General features: G+C 43.0%; 2 pseudogenes; one reads left to right on the top strand and one right to left on the bottom strand.

The window, feature by feature from the left end:
- Positions 1–691: 691 nt before the first annotated feature.
- LOC114196514 (small ribosomal subunit protein uS2B pseudogene) lies at positions 692–1,562 on the bottom strand (annotated as a pseudogene).
- Positions 1,563–6,178: 4,616 nt separating this feature from the next.
- Positions 6,179–7,265, top strand: LOC114196524 (E3 ubiquitin-protein transferase MAEA pseudogene; annotated as a pseudogene).
- The last annotated feature ends 1,587 nt before the right edge of the window (positions 7,266–8,852 follow it).

The following is an 8,852-nucleotide window of genomic DNA, read 5'->3' as shown; positions in this document are numbered from 1 at the left end:
CAACAGTTTCCAAACTCTCCAAAGTTGAGGATGCCTTTCTTCAAGCTGAGAATCTAAAATTGGTGAAGGAAGACTTGTTCCAGGCTCTGTGGATCACATTTTGAAAATCACCTGAATAAGTAGCCAGCCTTCGGGGGCCATATTATCTCTCAATGCCAAACCAAGGAAAAACAGAATCAGATCTAGCAGAAGAATGATAGAAGAGTTAGAAGGAAGTCACTATAGGTAAAATGACCAAATAAGAGACTCTTTCAACAGTCAAAGCATGAAAGAGTGAGGTCCTGAAGTTTACGATGGCTTTGAGGATAGCTTGGAGGGGATGTATTTCAAAGATATTTAGGAGAGAGAGTACATAGGATTGGGCCACTGATTACATGGAGGTTGGGAAAAGGATAGGGAGAGGAGAGATTGGGGTCAAGAATAAGTTCCAGATTTCCAATTCAGGGGACAGGATGAGTACAGGTACTAGCAACCAAGACAGGGAATACAAGGGGCCCCTGGCTGGCTCAGTTGATAGAACATGTGACTTTTGACCTCAGGGTTGTGAGTTCAAAGCCCACATTGGTGTAGAAATTACTAAAAAATAATCTTTTTCTTCTTTTTTTTTCTTTTTTCTTTTTTTTTTTTTTTAAGAAACGGCTTATTTTCTATCATCCTTATTTTCATTTTGTTTGCTTTTGTGTAAGAGCAGCTAAGACCACTCAAGGGTTGCTCCTACCCACTGAGTGGCCTAAGCAGTAGGAGCTGACCAGTTTTCAATGGCAGGCTGAGCACTCCAGTCTTCAATAGGGAACTGCTGAATAGGCACCTGCACACCTTCAGACTAGTCTGTGACTTCAGGTTGAGTAGCGGAGAACTCGGAGCTGGATAAGTCCATTCATCCTGAAATTCTTCATTACAGCCTTTTAAGCAGCGGCCTGCTTTTCCTTTCCAATCTCCTCAGGATCTCTGTAGAAGTAGAGATCAGGCATGACCTCCCAAGGGTGTTCACAGGAAATGGTGCCATGCAAGTGTGGAACTTCATGGGCCCAGCACTCACCACATCAGACCCACTGAGTGAGCTCCCTTGTTGTTGCAAGGGATGGCGACGTCCACATAGCTCAGAGGAGAGTCTGTATTACACAGAGCAATGGTAGGCAAGTTAACATAAGATGCCTCTGTGAGAGCTGGTAGTCAGCCCTGGGGTCGGTAACCACCAGAAGTGTGGGCTCCCAGAAGGCTGCCTGGATCTGGTTAGTGAAGGTTCCAGGAGTGAAGCAGCCAGCAATAGGAGTGGCTTCAGCAACAGCAGCAAACTTAAGCCCAGTTTGCTGACCAGTATTCCTGGATGATAGGACACTGACATCAACTTGGTTTACAAAGGCAACAATGGCCCAAGCTGCCGGGAAGAGCTTCTCCCAGGTTCTCTGCAGATTTATGATGTAGATACCATCACTTTTCCATTTGTAGATGTACTGTTCCATTTGGAAGTCAAGGTTATTGCCACCTAAGTGGGTTCCTGCTGCAAGGAATTTGAGGATATCCTCCTCCTTCATTTGCAGGACATCAAGGGCTCCAGACATTGTGCAAGTTTCCCTTTAAGTTATAAAGGGAATGCAAAACAACGTTGTATTCATCCCCCCCTGGGTAGTGTGGAAAGAAAAATAAAATCTTAAACAAACAAGCAAAAAAATAAATGATGGGCTGCCTGGGTAGCTCAGTCGGTTAAGTGTCTGCCTTCAGCTCAGGTCATGATCCCGGGATCCTGTGATGGAACCCCGCATCGGGGCTTCTCCCTCTCCCCGCCCCCACCCTTGACTTGTGCTCTCTCTCGCTATCTCTCTCTCTCAAATAAATAAATAAAAAATCTTTAAAGAAAATTTTTTAATTATTTTTTTTAAAGTTAGGAATATAAGATAAGCAAGGATGGCAATCAGGAGCAATGGGACTGAGTTTATTTGCAAACATGCTGAGTTTGGAATATCTGCATGATAGCCAGTTTTAAGTGTCCAGTAGAAATTTAACACACAGGGAAGAAGTTGGGAACTCTAGGAAGATGCCAAATGTGGAACAGTGCTTAAATACCCAAAGAAAATATTTAGCAACACCACCCCACCCCCCACCTTGGGAAGGGCAAACATATCCCTACTATCAAGAGCCAGCCCCATTCCATTCTTCCTGCCCAAAGGGGACCCAGTGTGTTTGTATCAACATGGGCCGATGTTTAACTCAAGTAGCAGAAGACAGTCTGTCATCATCTGTGAAGGAGAAAGTGGGAGAAGTTTTCATTATTTCTCCCTTATTCCTGCCTCAGATCTCTCCTTATAGAGTAAGTAAACCAGCAGTAGGTAAACAAAGGATGTGTTTACAGCTCCTGTTAGCCAGGGCTCTATCTCAAGGATGATTAGATACCGATTGGGAAGAAATCAGCAGGCAAGGCAGGGTGTTTGATGATTTCAAGCTTACCATTGAGATAGATCCCACAGTGACTCCTCTCAGTCAACAGCATGATGAACAAATATCCTTAAGCAATCTCATTCAAATTACCAGTTGCTGAGAAAATAAAACTATACTTCCTAATTTTTATTGGCCCAAGTGAGAACCATTTAATGATTATAGAATGATATGCTCCTAAAAGGTTTCCTGGGAAACAGGCTCTGAGAACTGTGTGCAGGAGTTTCAGTGGGAGTGCTCTCAGGAACCACACTGTGAGAGAGAGGGAAGCAAGAAGGGGCAGAGGGAGAAAGTGCACCGTGATGCCTCAGTACAGTCCACCTTTGAGGCAAGAGAGCTGGGATTTCATAGCCGCCTATGGACCAGTCACTGGGTGCAAGTAGCCCCCAGGAAGCAGGTATGACTTAGATATGTCAATTTCCCAGTGGCTGTTTATCTGAATAAATGGTCATGGGTGTCTTTGGAGAACAGGGCATGTCATTACCATATACCCTTGCCATGGTGTCACAGGATCTTTTCTTGTGGGTACCCAGCCTCTCTTCTAGTCAATGGGGTTCAGATTCGAGTTTCTAGAAACACTAGCTGAAATATATAGCTGAAGACAAGCTTTTTTACTGAGTACTTTGCCTCTGAGAATAGATATACTATTTTTAAGAACGTCACAGTTTTGTTTTGTTTTGTTTTTTCAGAGCAATCTCAACACAGAGAATGAAAACTGATGACCTTAGGTTCAATACAAGAATTTTTTTTTTTTATGTTCTAAGCCAAGAAAAAGAAGTTTATGTATTACATGTACATGCCTACTAAAGTCTGTGTATGTGTGTATATATGTCTTTGTGCCAATTTTGCCCTGATGAAAAATAAAGAGTGTTCCTTTATGGCATCCCTGTGGGTTTTTTTAAGATTTTATTTATTTACTTGACAGAGAGAGAGAAAAAAAAAAAAGCACAACAGAGGAGAGGGAGAAGCAGACTCCTGGCTGAGCAAGGAGCCCAGTGGAGTACTTGATCCCAGGACCCTGGGATCATGACCTGAGTCGAAAGCAGACTCTTAACCGACTGAGTCACCCAGGCACCCATATGGTAACCCTGTTGAATTCCAGCTTATTTGTTATACTAAACAAACTTCATTTTCTTCTTGCTCACTTCTTTTCCCCCATCATCATTGTGGACCCCAATTTCTATTTGAGTCAACTTACACCCATGACCATGTGCACAATGTATCACTTAGCAGACATCACTTTTTCTGAGATAGACACCCGTAATATTTGCCAGTTTTCCCCATAGGAATTATAACAATAATGCAAGGAAAACCAGAACCGTAGTGGATGATTTACAAATGTAATTTAAATTATGTAATAGGATTACACATTAAATACAAGAGTCCCAGTTAAATTTGAATTTCAGATCAACTATATAACTATAATCAACTATATAGCTATAAATATAATACATATATATATTAGTATAAGTATGCCCTATGCAATATTTGAGACATACACTAAAAATTATTTGTTTTTTATTGATATAAATTCAAATTTACTGGACACTTTATATATGTTTGTTGCGCTAACTCTGACAAGCCTACTATACACAAGCAGTAGATATTACTCCTCCACACTTCCTACTTTTACTTCTGCCCTTCAATCTGTCATTGAAATCCACATTGCCTTTCCTCCTTGCAGAGAAGTATTAGGATCATGGAAAATGCTGATGATAACACACAAGGGGGCGCATCTGGCTCTCCCATTTACATCATGGAAAAGTTGGAACCAAACTGCCTTCTCATCTTAAAAAACATGCAAGTTTGTTGAGAAGTTTAAACATTCTTGGCAGAACTCGTCAAACCATCACATATAGATATACAATACCAGGTTTTTTGTGATCCACTTTCATGGTACATCATAAAAAGAATCATCCCAAAGCTAACGCCTTCACATAATTCAGTTTCTGCTACATTATCCCAAAATGCTAGGACTTAGAATAATTGTTGATGACTGCTCTCATGTGTTTGGATCAACTGGTCAGTTCTGGCATCTGGGCCAGACTCAGTCGAGCTTGGCTGTGCTTCCCTGGGCAGCTGCTATCAGCAGGCTGCTCAGTGTAGGAATGGTTGTGCTAGGAAGTGCCATTTGTCTGGGAGCAGGAAGGCTCTTGGCAGAGTGTAGGTGATGGAGACCTCTGTCTTACATTACCCATTAGACTAGCTCGGGCTTGGCAGGGGTCCAAGAGAGAAGCAGGCAAGGCTCCGTGAGGCCTTAGAGTCAAAACTAACATGCCTTTACTTCCTCTGCATTCTATCAGCCAACACATGTGAAAAGCCACACCAGATTCACAGAGGAGGCCACTTTCTGTTGGGAGGAGATGCAAAGGACATAGATACTGGGAGGGCTAGAGAACTGGATTTATTTTTCTAATCAATCTGTCTGCCCATCTTCAAATATTTTATTTAAGGGCACCTGTGTGGCTCAGTTGGCTAAGCATCTGACTTTGGCTGAGGTCATGATCCCAGGGTCCTGGGATCGAACCCCGCAATGGGCTTTCTGCTCAGTAGGGGGGTCTGCTTCTCCCTCTCCCTCTGCCCCTGCATGTGTGCTCTCTTTCTCTCATTCACTTTCTCTCTCAAATAAATAAATAAAATCTAAAAAATATATAATAAAAATAAATACATTACTTAATGTTAAGACATTTTGTGAGGTATGAAAAAGCTTTCTCAGGGAAAAAAAGCCATGGATTGACTTACCTGGTACCTGGTCCAGAATAGTTACCTGTCATTGTCACTTCAACATCAGAACAACCTCCTATGCAAAACTAAAAACCACTCCAAACCACCTTTGTTAACTAGGTGATCCTTCATGGCTTCCTGCACTTCAGAGCTTATGTGTTTATTAATAATGGAGCTGAAAGACAAAGTTCTTCCTTCACACCCTCTGCCATATTCAACTGAACATCTACCAAAGGGACTACTATTGTGTTTACATTGTCTGTGCTTTCATCAGGAAAAATAGAGAAACATGTCACTAGCTGTACTTGTCATTTGGTGGTACTTCAGTACATTCTTTGCCTCATATTCACCCAGCATTTCAAAGGAACCATATCAATGCTATTTTTCATGAGTATTGCCTGAAGTTCAGCTTTATTGGAAGCCATCAAAGTACTAGTGTGTAATATTTAGATTTATAATATTAAACATCTAATACTATTGCCTTTATATTCCATACTTTTCTCTAATTTTTTGTTGTTTTAATCCAATTCTTCATTTCCTATGTGAAACCACTTAAATTTTTGAATGTGTCCTTCCTTCACTATGCAGGGTATCTCTGCAAATAACACACCAGTGGTTTTGTTCTCTCAGCTTCAACTACAGCTATAAAAGCAAATTCAGTTTGTACAACATTATGAAGTGAATTGTACTCTTTAAAATGGCTACTTTTATGTTAGGTGAATTTCACCTCTATTTAAAAAAAACTTAAAAAGAAACCACAGATTCAGTACACAAGAAAGAGTACTTCTAAGTAATATGAGAACAGACTCATTTGATCTTCACTGTCTCCAACCACTTCCATTTCTCACCACCTCACCTTACTAGGTGTGTCTTTTTTTGGTTAAAAAATAACCCAATAATACTTGTTCCATCGTCAGCAAATTAGGATTAAAAATAAATAATACAAATTTCATTGAGTTACATTGACACTGGCTTGATTTTAAATTACAGTGATTGTGGCTAAGGTTTTGGTGGATTCAAGATGGCAGTGTAAGAGTCAGCTGCTCAGCTCTCCAAGACCCTGAAGATACAGGAGTACCTGATCCTCAAGGTGCCCTACAAAACACTGAATATACACCTTTGGGCTGCTCAAAAACACATCGACCTGTAGATGACCCACATCCCTATGGTGGTAACCAAGCTGAAGAAGACCTTGAGCAGCTGCCCTGCCAGGGACTCCATGGTCAGCCTTCTGGATGGCACAGGGGAGAAGCTTAGCGTCCTCAAGAGGAAGGTGGTGGGGTCCATCCAGGTGGAGGACTAGAGCACCAAGCTATGCAAGCGCAGAATCGAGCAACTCAAGGAGTAGCAGCTACCACCCCGCAGCAGCCAGCTTGTGGAAGAGGAAGCGCTTGGACCACATGATGGTGGAGCACCTGTTGCCCTGAGGCTCTTAGAATGCTGTGGTGAAGCTGGTACACCAGAGTGGCATGAAGAGCTGCCTGGAGTTCAGCCTAAATATTCAGGAGTTCACCGAACTCATCCAGCAGAACTAGAGACTGGAGCTGTGAGACATGTGAGAGAGCGCTTTGGTCAGATTGAAGGGAGCCAGCTGGCCAAGGTGCACCAGGTCATGGGCATGCTCGCCTTCCCACCAGACACGTACATATGGCCCTACAGGGACCTGCCGGACCCAGCCAGGTGGCGGATGCTGAGCCAACAGGTCCGGCACAACTACTGGCTGCACCAGCTGCGGACAACTCTGTGTTCACCCTCATTCTATAGGCCGGCCTCTTGGTGAGAAAGACACCACAGTGCTCCAAGGAGGACAGCAGCTCCGAGAGCCATGACTGGCCTGTGTGCAGCCACTCCCCAAACTAGTAGTGCAGCCCCTGCGCATGGCCCATTGCACCAATTCCTGTTTGCTCTGCAAGATTTCGGGGGACTCGATGATCCAGAACAACCCACCCCTGAGGCTGCCCAACCACTACAGCTACGGCTACAACTCTCTTGCCATCTGTCAAGATGACAAAGCCATTTGTGCAAGCACCAAAGAAGTGTTTTACTTCTCACAAGCCCGAAGGTGTACATCGTGTAGGCGGACCCGCCAGGCGCGCCCCAGCCCTTGAGCCCCAGCCCTCGCGCCAAAGCCCTTGCGTCCCAGCCCTTGCGCCCTGGTCAACCTGCGCTTCTGTTTCTGGCGACCAAAAGTACAATAGGTACTCCTAGGAAGAGAGGAACTGGATGGGGCACATTTGTGCTTGGGGACAGTGTTTGCACTGATAGGATTCCGAAACACCCGTGAGCTACTTGACACTTTCCCTTTCAGAGAGACTTTCCTGCCCAGGGAGCTTTAGTCACTTTGGAAACAAGAGTCCGTTATTTCCCGTGCCCTCAACCCTGGTGTCCTCCCTCCGTTGGTCCCTCCTTCCCACTGCCCAGGAGCGGAGATGGGTGGCGCCACAGCCTGACTAGGTTGCAGTGGTGGAGGCGTCCGCAGAGCTGAGGTCTCAGGGCCCTGAGCATGGGGCTGGCTTAGGGTGTGCTAGGCTCAACGTAACGTATTTCATGCCACATTATTTCCTACTTGAGAAGGTATTCACGTGGAAATCCACTGGACGGAGTTCTGCAGAGGCCCTTGGCTCCACAACGGCAGATCTAATGCCGCTCCTTACAGAAACTAGTAGTTCAGTTGAAGTAACCAGCGATGACTTTTCAAATCAAATGAATCATTGTAGTTTACACAAAATCACACCGTAGAGGCTTGTATTTAGCGCTTATTTTTGCATGTTGATGTTGATTAGCTAATAAACTATAAATGTAAAATATGTGAATTAAAAGGTTTCCTATTTCTTAAAAAAATAAATCACAATAACCATAAAAAAAGATATTATGGATGAAATGCTTCCATTTTCTCAGCTGCATAAGCATGAATTGTAGTTGAAAAATCACCCTTAAAATTTGCACATTGTAATGTCGTCCCCATGCACATGACTAGTCTGCAGCTCACCAAGCAACTCATCCCCATCTCCTGAACTGGTCTGTGTTTACTCACCGAGACAATCCCCTAATGACACATAGGGTTGTTGGGTGTCAAGTTTCTATAAAATTTTCTAAATATATATCCTCCATTTCCATGCTTATAACCTTATTTGGAGTAACAAAGAGTTAACAGACTTTGAGTAGAACTTGACAGATGGGGTTTTGAAACTCTGATTTAAATAAACTGCTTTGTAAATAACTTAGTAGGTCCCTTTGTTGCAGGAATTCTTAGTCTTTAACATATTAACAAACATTGGGAATTTGCAAGAGAAAAATAGAGCATGCAGCATCTTTCACATTTCAGCATCTCTTACATTTATTCAACCTCAGAATTTTATTTTTCACTGAACATCTCACACTACTAAGTCTTCTGTGTAACAGACAGTGGGAGGTTCAACACAGACATGGAGTCCAGAAGTCCCTGCTCACTCCTGCTCTCTCCAGGCAAGCCAACTTTGTCCCAAAGGGTAAAATAGAAACAAGCTACTGCCACTGAGTGTCTCAAAATTGATTAGAAGTTTGTCTGACTTTCATTTTTGTGTTCAATCCAGCCAGTCATGTATATAGACACTGCTGGTTTCTCCATTTGTGAGTAGGATGGATTTTTTTTCTGGTTGCTTGAATTATATATGCCTTCCTTGGTGATCCCAACAAAGTAACATAACTTAATTTTC

The sequence above is a fragment of the Eumetopias jubatus genome, unplaced genomic scaffold (assembly GCF_037043125.1).
Source record: "Eumetopias jubatus isolate StellerSeaLion01/CBP00866 unplaced genomic scaffold, mEumJub1_p1.0 scaffold_7, whole genome shotgun sequence".
Taxonomy (NCBI): Eukaryota; Metazoa; Chordata; class Mammalia; order Carnivora; family Otariidae; genus Eumetopias; species Eumetopias jubatus.
The sequence above is the reverse complement of the archived record's forward strand: the minus strand, read 5'-3'. Positions and strand labels throughout refer to the sequence as shown.